This window comes from Falco naumanni, chromosome 5 (genome assembly GCF_017639655.2).
Source record: "Falco naumanni isolate bFalNau1 chromosome 5, bFalNau1.pat, whole genome shotgun sequence".
NCBI lineage: Eukaryota > Metazoa > Chordata > Aves > Falconiformes > Falconidae > Falco > Falco naumanni.
The window spans coordinates 64,445,507-64,456,001 of NC_054058.1; the positions used below are offsets into that span (position 1 = coordinate 64,445,507).

At 49.5% G+C, this 10,495-nt stretch overlaps 1 protein-coding gene across 1 annotated transcript in view; it reads right to left on the bottom strand.

Annotated features, from left to right (window-relative positions):
* SFMBT2 (Scm like with four mbt domains 2) overlaps positions 1-5,677 on the bottom strand; it is a 122,907-nt gene extending 117,230 nt beyond the window's left edge. The window contains exon 1 of the mRNA XM_040595859.1: positions 5,549-5,677. The gene's annotated coding sequence lies outside the window, so the exon portion shown is untranslated. The remainder of the gene's footprint in view (positions 1-5,548) is intronic.
* Between the last annotated feature and the right edge of the window lie 4,818 nt (positions 5,678-10,495).

The window sequence follows — 10,495 nt, forward strand, 5'->3', positions numbered from 1 at the left end:
GGGGGAAGAAAAAAAAAGAAAAAAAAAAAAAAAGAAAAGATCCAGCCCTTGCAGCCATCTCGTGCCACCCCTTGGTACAACAGCACGAAGAGGAGGACCCTTCCCTTCGCCAAGCACCTGTGAGGGCAGCCAGCAAGCAGATCCCTGCCAAGGTCTACCCAGAACCAAATTCCACAAGACACTAATTCAGAACCCTGCAAGTCACATTTTCAGGGCTAATTCCACCCCGTTTCTCTAAGAAAAGACAAACTGGATTCCCTTTCATTCCACAAGCGGCCTCTAAGAGATGCTATGGTGACCATGTGAGCTGCTCCAGGACCCCCAGGTTTAATGCCCCACCATCACCCCTGCAACGGTGCACCACGGAGTCTGGTCTTGCGCCTGCACTGAGCTCCTACCCTGGACCTTCCTCAAAACACCTTCCAAGAAAGAGTTAAATATTATTTTTTTTTTCTCTTTCTTTAGAGGGGATTTTTAATGCATCCAGGAAAGCTATTGGTTCCCACCCAGAAGTCTCCGCAAGGGGACTTAGAGCTCCTTTGACTTTAAGGATCCTCAGCCCACAGTCATTGTGTCTGATCTGCGCTGCAGGGGCAATGATAATGCCACCTCCTGGATTTTAGCGGAGGGAATTTATCTTTCTTACCATGCAAATAAACGCAAAACTTTCCAATAACTTATATTCAAACTGGGTCTCAGGACTTTACCCAGGAAAACGGGGCTCCTTTGCACAAGCCACCCAATGATGTTAAGAGTATTAATCATGAAACCAAGAATCATGAGTAAGAGTAAAAATAGCAAGGATTCTGCATATACCTTTTTTAAAGCCTCACACCTACTCAGAAATGATCTCTGGGTCAGCTGTCAAGAACTGCTTGGGCAGGGTTTTTTTTTCTTTCTTTTTATTACTATTTAATTTTAGAACACACACTTCTGCTTCATAAAAACTGAGTAACTGTGAACACATTTTCCAAACCAGCCTTCTCAAAAATGCCTTGTTTAGGTCTTACAAAGGCCAATCTCAAAATAAAACTTTTTCAGGAGGTTTTTTAAATGTCTGTGACAGAGTCTTTGCTCATATTTCTGCATACCCCTGTTTTGCAACCCAAACATTTTTATTAATCACTGTAGCAGTCACACCTGAATCACAGAAAATAAAGAGAAGTCATCTGGCAAAAAAAACCCACTGGACAGATTTGACTGGTTTCATCAGGGATGACTGTCATGCAAAGATCAACAGTTTCAAATGATGAGTTTTAAATATCGACAAGGTACCGACGGCTACTGTAATCCTAAAAAACCCCGCTCCCAGGGACCAGCACATGACCGTGACAGAACAAACTCTGTATTTGTAAATAGCATTACTCTTAACAACAGCATTTCATTTTCAGCACTGACGACCCTGTTGCACCAGCTGATACATTCTGATGTGCTAATAATATTCACAGTAATGAAATACCTCTGACACCTCCATCGCCTTCAGGTCATCTAAAATGTGGACTCTGTGGCCACCACAGTAACTTCCTCTGTACACCTTCAGAAACACGCCTCTGACTCCTCTGCTCCAAGTTTTGCCCACTTGTCCCAGGTCTTGGAGCTTTCCACAACCCCTTTACTTTGTCACTTGGACAGAGTCAGGGACCAGCCATAACCATCAACCACCACCACCCTTGAAAAGCCCCTCGGCCGCTCTCCATACCTCCCCTACCCCACACCAACATGAGTTTAGCCAGCAAAAGAACAAATAAGACACCATCTTCCTGTCCTGCCCTGCCCTTCCAGGGCATCCTTCCATGTCCTGTCCTTCAGCAAGGTAATGTCACATCCCCTCACTGATGCTCTTGTATCAGGCCAGCATCCCCACGCCTGTGGAAGGCCAGAAACAGTGACTCAAAATACAAGTATGTACTTCATGGACCAGTAGCACACTCAGCACAGCACAAGCCAAGAGTGGGGGAAAAGCATCCCCAGTCTAAAGAGTTGACGGTTGTGTTTATTCTACTCCTAGTAACACTACCATAAAGTTCTAGTAAATGCTTCATTAAAAACGTCAACTGTCTGTCCAGCCAGCCAATTATCACTCATAATCACAGCTATGTAACTATATACTGTCTTCTACAGATGTTCTTACATCTGTGTGAAACATGCTCTCCACCTCTGCAACATCCTTCTAACATCTGCTGAGTATCTGTAAATGTTTTCTCAATATGTAAATGAAATGATACTGTCTTGCTTATAATGCATCCACTGTCCCACTACCCCGTATGCCCCCTTAAAACATTAAAAAGGTATTTCTGTGTTGTTTACAATGTACTAGTCTCTTGATAGCTCTTTGTCGTATCTATTTAAATGGCTTTTAGATTTTCACTTAGTAACAGATTACACCGAGCCTCCATCTTATCACAGGAGTTATTAGGACCTAATCCTTTATAAGCACTAAAGTTATTAGACTTGTGAGAATATTTTCTTCCCTTCTAAATAATCTGTTGGAGAGAGAAGAAAAATTAAAAAAAAAAAAAAGAGGAAAAAAAAAAGCCACTTGCATCCCTACTCACCCAGGCAAGGGTCCCAAGCCCAGAGAGAAAACCTGCCTCACCTGCTCCTCCTCTGCCCCCAGCGAAGTCAATCAAATCTGTTTGTACCTGAAGACTTCTTAGGAGGAAAAACAAATTGCACTAAATTCTGGCCAGCATCCCCCTGCCACGGCAGGAAAAAAGTCCTCAGAGGAGGTTTGCCCAGTGTGACCCCAGCTAACCCTAACGTGACCTCGTCGGTGCTGCAGGAGGGGTGTGGGGTGTGCACAGGCTGCGTGCTGAGACAGGACCCCCCCTCTCTGAGGGAAAGAGGCAAAGATGGGGGGAGCAAAGCAGTCCCATACATACAGCCCCTTTGGCTGATGTGGGTGTCCCCAGGCTGGTAAAAAGCCAACAAGGGCAGGGGGTGGGGGGGTCACCCCACCTTGGGTGGGGTGTCGGTTGCAGAGCACCAAAGAGTCGACGCTGATGCGAAGCCAGGTGTGCCTGTCAGCAAGTGCCGTCTGCAACGGAAGAGCCATTTGGGGCTGATTTTTCCATTTTCACACAGATCCCTCCAAGGCACAGGGAAAAAAAATGAGGCGAGAGAAGAGGGGTGATCACCCAAGTACAGAGGGATCTCCTGTGACCCTTGCACGCCCCTTCCCCCCCCCCCCCCCCCCCCCCCACGTTCACAACACACAAGCAAAGTTGCTTCTCTGCTCAGACACCAGCTCACCCTGCTACATTTTCTTCCTCAGAGCACCAGGGGCACAAACTGATTTAAAAAGCTGTCCTGTCCAAGGGACAGCAAACTTGGGGATGGACAGGTGCCTGAGGGGTGGAGGGGGAAGCTAGCTTCCCAACTTCACAACGTCTCCATCCCTTCCCGCCCCACAGAAAATCCCACAGGCTGGCACCATTCCACTGCAGTTTTGCCACCCAAGTGCCACCACTGTGTGACAGCTACCTTCCAAGCTGCTCTGCTTATAATTAATGCTGTTTTCTGCTGTTCCGATAAGAAATCACAATCCTCCCACACAGCACCTTCTCCTCTGCCCCACCACCACCACCACCCCCTGCAATGTGAGCAGGAAAGCTTGGTCCTGGCAGGGGCTAGGGAAAGGCGGGGGATAACGGGGTGGGAAGATGGAGCAGAGCCCTTTTGGAAGGGGAAACATCAACCTGCGTGACAAGGCGTGCAAGCAAGCATCTTCAACCACACCTGCTAAATCAAAGCATGGTGGGTTGCTGGAAAGCAGCTCCAAGAGGTGCAGGGGAATGGGCAGGCAGATCAGCTCTCTTCTCCCCCCCCCCCCCCCCCCCCCCCCCAGCTCCCAGGATCCTCCCTGGCTCCTCCATCCCCACCCAGGCACTGACAGCCCCCGATGCTGGAGCATCCCATCTCCTCCCACGGCTAGAAAACACAGATGCTCCAAAGTTAACATCTTGCAACCACAACGAAACGATCCCAGAACAGCAGCAACGAAGTGCCCTCTGCACGGGAACAAGGAAGCTTCTCCTGCCTCTGAGGCAGCCTCGCTCCTCCGCTCCCCTGGAAAACACATTTGCAAAAGCGGCTGGGAAGGGCACAAACTCCCTGAAAACTCCTGGCAAACTCTCAGTCGCTCGCTTTGCAAAAGCTGTGACTCGCCTCCATCATCGTGGGCTTTTTAGGGTATCTCTGCAAAAAGAAGACGCTCGCGGCAGCACGCACTGGTAAAGTCACTTGTTTGGCAGCCCCAATTTCCCTGCGTAGCAATTTCAGAGCGTTTTTGCTAAACAAGAAGGGGGGAAAAAAAAAACCAAACCACATCCCCAGCTGACTACACTGAGGCGAGCAGGGAAAGGCTTGACAGCTCCAACAGAACATCTCAGTCCACCACATCTCTACTGTTAATGCAAAAAAAAAAAAAATCATCGCTGTGTCTCTCGACATTTTTTTTTTTTTGCTCTTTTTTTCTCACGGCATGTCTGCAATTTTGGCATTCAAAGGCAAATCGGCCGGGCTCCCAAGTCTGCGTGCCCCTTCCCGAGGTTTCTTCCCAGCACACACAAATGCCCCACACTTTTCCCACCACGGAGTCCTGCTAGGGGGGGTGGGGGGGACCCCGAGGACATATCCCATCCTCTCCCCTCCGCATTTAATTCACCAGCGCACCTCCCTGAGCAACAAAAGAGAGTTGAACCGAACGTGCGGCACCTCGCCTTCCCTCTTTTTCTCCTCTCAAAATGTTTATTTTCAGTTTTTTAAAAGACACCTTAACCCGCCATGTTGAACTGACAAGCTTTATAAATATTCATTTACCGCAGTTCGGGAGCGCTACGGGAAAATATGTATAGATCAGGGCTGCACATTTTGGCACAGCTGATTGCTTTCTTTTCTCCCCCCCCGCTTTTTGCAGCAGTTTTTTTTTTCCTCTCTCCCCTGCAGATTCAGAAGAAACCCACCCGCACACCCAAAATAACTCTTTTCGAGACATGCATCAGCCTAGTAAATTTGCAAGGCGGCCGCACAAGCTTTTTCTCAGGAAAGCACGAAAACACGGTCGATGTTACTTTAAAAAAAAAAAAGGGGGGGGGGGGGGTAAAAGAAGAAAAAACAAGAAAATAAAAAAGAAAGGACAGCGTCTAAAATACCATAGGCTGAGGTAAAAAGAAACCCCCGGGATGAGGTGCCCGGGCACGGCCAACGTGGCCGTTGTCCCCCGTGCCCTGCGCACGGGCGCAGCGCGGCGGAGCGGCGGCACCGAGCGGGGCAGCGAGTGCAGGTACCGGCCGCGCCGGGGACCTGCCCCAGCCGACCGCCAGCACTTCGTGACAACTCCACCGCGTCCTGCCCTCGGGAGGCGGGGGGGGAACCCACAGCCGGCGTTCCCCGCTCGAAAAAACAGACAAAAAAAAAATTAATATAGGTTGGAAAGGGGAAAGGCACTCTCCATCCAAGCGGTGCAAAAGCCAATAAATAAAATAAAGGCAAACGCCAGCCGGGGGGGGCGGGGGAGGGGGGAGGGCTGCCGGGCGCGGTGCCTTACCTGAGCAAGTTTGGCTTTTTTGGGGTGTTTTTCTTTTTTTGTTCCCGCGCCTCAGCGGCGAGACCCCCGCGGTGCGCGGCGCTGCGCGGCGCGGAGCCGACCCGTCCCTCTGCCCGCACTCGCGGCAGACTCATTCCAATATGGCATCCGCGCAGTGCGCATGCCTGCCGCTCTTTTTAGGGCTTTTTTTTTTTTTTTTTTTTTTTGCTTTTAGCAGCCAACTCCTTCAGCGACCTTTTCCAGCAGTTTCAAAGAAAAAAAAAAAAATCACGTATGCACCCCAACCACCATCGCCCCGACTCCTGCGCGCTGCGCGTACGCGGTGCCTCCGCGCCCCGCCCCGTGCCTCCGCTGGGGAAATGCACTAAATAAGCGAGGGGAGGATTCCAATCCCCTCGGGGAAGCGATGCCGGGGTTTACGCAGCGCTGCGCGGTGCGGGGCAGGGCGCAGCGATCGGACGGTCCCGCTGGCCGCGCGTTAAACGCCGTCGAACAGCACCGAGCGTTTTACAGCACGGGCAAGCGGGGGGAGCTCTGCCCCGACCCCCTCCCCGCCGCTCTCCCTTCGTTTCGGTTCCTTCCCCTTATTTCGTGTCGCAAAGAAACTTCCAGGCAGGGAGATGGGCGAAGGGAAAGGAGAAACACCCCGCGGCCCCTCCAGCCCGCCCGGCCCCGCCGCTCCGCCGCGCTCCTGCGCTACCTCTGTGCTCCCTCTTGCAGGGGATAGATCAAAATATATAAAAAAAAAATTAAAAAAAAAATAAAGCAGGGGAAGGCACACGGCAAGATGCAAAATCAACTGGTGCGCACCCTCCGCCCCGCCCGGCGCGCAGGCACACGCACAACTTTCAGTCGTTTGCTCCTTCGGTTATTTTCTGCTTCTTTTCTGGTTATTTCTATATGTAACGGTCACAGGGGCTTCAGGGCGGGATTGGGCTGAAGGTCGGCGTGCGCGGCTCTACTGGGGGGGGGGGGTGGTGGAGCGGCACGTACAGACACACTGCGGGAGTTTTCGGATAATTTTTTTTTCTTTGGTTGGTTTTGGTTTTCTTTCGAGAAAATCACCCCCGATGCAGGGCTGGAAAAGTCTGGCCAGGCACCACTGCCCCTGCCCCCGCCCCGCCGGTTCCTGCTCCCGCGGGGGGGGGGGGGGGGGGGGGGGGGGCGGGGGGGCGGGCAGGAGAGCCCCCAGGGGCGGGATGGGGATGCAAGCCGCCTCTGCAGCCGGGGTTATCCGGGATGCTCCTAGCGGGAATGCCCGGCGGGCTCCGCAGCTTTCCCTGCCCGGGTCTGTTCAGCAGCAGGGCTGTATTTTGCAGGGATTTCGCTCTGCCTTGCAGCCTTGCTCAGGGGCTGCGAAATGCCTCTTAGTGAGGATTTTTGGAGCCCCAAATTCCTCCTCCTTGCAGGCAGGCAGGGGCCGCATTCCTGAGAGGGCTGAAGATGCGAGTGGATGCTTTCAGAGCATCCTCCGGGCTGAGGGCTGGCGCAGCGCACACATATTCAACAGGTCTGGAGGGGAGCGGAGAGTAGGGGAAGCACTGCTGGGGGGCAGCAGCCAGCCCTGGGCTTTGTCTTTTCCACCCAGAAGTTCACCCCAAACGCTTGGTGTGTCCACCTCCACGCCCGGGCCGACAGATTAGCATCTCACGCCACAGGCTCAGGTGCAATCACTGTCTCCGCTTGCTTTTCTCTGGTCATTTGTGAGTCGAGGTTTGAAGTTTCCACGTCACCCTGCAAGCATCCCTTCTTGCAGGGAGCAGTTTCTCTTCCACTCTCCCCATATCCCTTTTTTTCTACCAGCTCGTCACGGACACATTAGCACACCACAGGGGGGTTGTGCAAGAAAACAAGTGAGGAGTGCAATAAGGATGAAGAAAACTGTGATTTTTTTTTTCTGGGATACATTTGTGAAGATACTGAAGACTGGAGAAAAGAGCAAATATTGCAGACAGTGCATTTCTTCACTGCAACCCACGTTCTTGCCATTCACTCCATCTCTGAAAGGTCACGGAGATGGGTTCAGCCCCTCCTGTTCCAGCAGAGTTCCTGTAAAACATACAAATCAAGCAGTTAATATTTTTTAGGCTTTGGGTTGGATGGGATTTCAAAACAGCAAGGGAACTATATAAGAACTTCAAAATAAGACCAAAAAGCCAACAGATGCCAGGAAAGCACTGAAGTCCTGTTTCTCCAGATGATCGTGGAAGTGGTTGACATTTTCAGCATGGTGACATTTCAGATTTTTTACATACTTTTGAAAAGAAGATGCTCTGTAAACATGAGGTCTGTGTTCTCTCTCCTTTTAACCTGCTCTAAATTCGATTACACTGAGATTCCTCTCACTGCAGCATATTTTGATCTAAAGCTGGTGCTGGGTGACACTACTGTCATCCAACTTAGGGACACAACCACAGCAGCTCTCACAGTGTTTCAAATGGTTCCCCATCTCCTTTCCATTAACACCAGATGCCTTTGTGCTATATTTCCATCCCCACTTAAGTGCTCTTTGCTGGATCTTTGGATTCACTGACCTCTCTGGAGCTTCTTCTTCCTCTTGGCCTTGAATTTCTCTGACCTACCCTCTTTTATTTTTAATGAGAGATTATTTCTGAAGCATTGACAATGCACTTGGCCCTGTACATACGGTTGTAGAAGAAAGCATCATCCTTATGCAAAGAGTTTGTGCTCTAAATTAGCTCTGTGGTTGGTGTTCAAAGAGGTGGATTAAAAAAAATAATAATCAAGGCTGAGGAAGAAAATCCCTTTGGAGGGTTTTCTAAGTGGTTGCTACAACAAGACTTTCAAATATGAATGAAAAGGTGCGGATTTATATCAGGTCTGATCTGAAGATGACTGTAATGGATCCTGTTGGCAGCAAAGACTTTGGATCCTGCTTATAGCTGAGAATACAAATTGGTTTAGTGGATATGAGCTGCAGCAATAGCTGAGAGATTCCATTTTAATACTACCTCTTAGAGCATCATGGGGAAAAAGAAATCACTTTGAGAAATACTGAGTTGTCCTAGTATAGTATCCCAAGATAAAAAATTGATTTAATCCCTGGTGAAAAAAACACACTGAGGTTTGCTCCTCACAAAGGTTTGCTCACACAGTTTTAGGCTCTGTGACACTGTGTTTTCAGGAATGTATCTTCAACGGATCAGAAGCAACTTGGCTACATTAATTCCATGGCTATCCGTGCTGCTTAATGTCACATCTGTTGGCAGCTGTGTGACACCCAGACTTGTATTCCAAGTTGGCAACAGAAGCTTCATGTCTGAATTCTTTTGTTTGGTTGGTGGTTTTTTTTTAACAGAAACACTTTTATGCAAATAGCACTGATAAAAAAAGAGTGTTACCTCAACAAAGAGTACCCAAGTTGTGATGACCTTCCATCTGCCCTTGCCTCTGTTGATCACCTCCTAAGGATATAACTGTTCATATCCCAAGTTTTCCACAGATGAACAGGAGAAACACGTCCAGCCCAGTGGAATTCAGACAGTCCCATTACTTTAGATCAGATATCAGCTGTTCCTTATCTCTGGGATAGATTATCAATACACAAAAACTCTTCCTTTTTCCAGGCTGTCATCTTTGGCAGGTTCAGGGTTTTGGAGGAGAGGTGAGGATGTGAAAAGGTCCCTTACATGAAGAGACACCAGCATGCATGCACACACACGTTATAACATCAACATTCCCAATTCCTGTCTTTTCTCCTGGCTTGGGAAGAGAAATGTCCCAGGGGACATTAGAGGATTTGTGGATGGATGTGCCTTTGGGTATCCATTTCTGGCCCAAATTTATCCAGGCACCTGAAGGACTCAGAGTACCCCACAGGTTTTACACGGTGCTGAGATGAGGTCTGTATCTGCACGTAGTGCCTAGACATGTTCATGGACATGAGCAAACAGCATTGGCCTTGCAGATAGTGCAAACAGTAGGATCTGAGCCAACCTTTCTGCAGGAAAAAACAGCAAACCTCAGGCTCTGGAGGTTCATCTGTGATAAACGCTATCAGACTGGACGGAAGTTATCTGGTAGCAGCCAGGTTGATAACCAAAGGAGCTCCAGGTTGGGGAGGTATTTGCCTGCTTTAGGATGCTGCTGCAGGGCACTGCATACAGGGGCAAGGCTGTGCAGCTGACACTGGCGTTATTTGGGGGTGGATGAAGGTATCCGGGGCCACCTCCATTGCCAAGTGCAGCTCCTATTGCTTGTTCCTCTGCCATGGACATCTCCCCTCCGCAGGGACTGCTTCTGGGTTCCTGGCAGAGTTACTCTGTGTTTTCTCCCCTCCATGCAACAAACTGTGGCCTTCAGCTTTTAAGTCTGACAGCATTCAACCCACCTTATACTCAATCTTCGTAAAAAGAAAAGATACCATAAGGACCTTATTTCGTGCCAGCTGAGCCAACACTGTGTTGGGGCCAGGGCTGTCACTAACTTACACCTTTAAAGGTCTCCTTTTTATTCATCAGCTCTAATTTCAGAGAGTTGTCGTCCCTGGAAGCTGGCATCAGGATGCTGAAAGCCTGGTTTCACACTGCCATCTCCTGGAGAGGGATATCACATCGGGCTGCATTTTGCAGATCCCTTTTTTCTGTCCGATTTACCGTCGAGCGCCAGGCGCTTTGAAAGCAGGTGTTTGAGGCATGATCTAAAGAAGAGATTAGCATAAGTGAAGTTAATCCAAAATTTAAACTCCCTCGTTATGCTTCACAGTAAAAGTCCTGCTTCTTAAATGCTGTGAACAGCAAGGAGATTACTGGCTTGGGAACCATAAAACACTCATCAGGTTACAGTCTTACACTGCTTTGCACCTCTTGACAGCACCAGTCCTGCGTGCAGTGGTTGCAGAGGTAAAAAGCCAGCTCCTTGCTGTACCCCTTCTGCAGCAGCTCAAGGGATATGGTGGCAAAGCGATCATCACCTCTCAAATGGGAT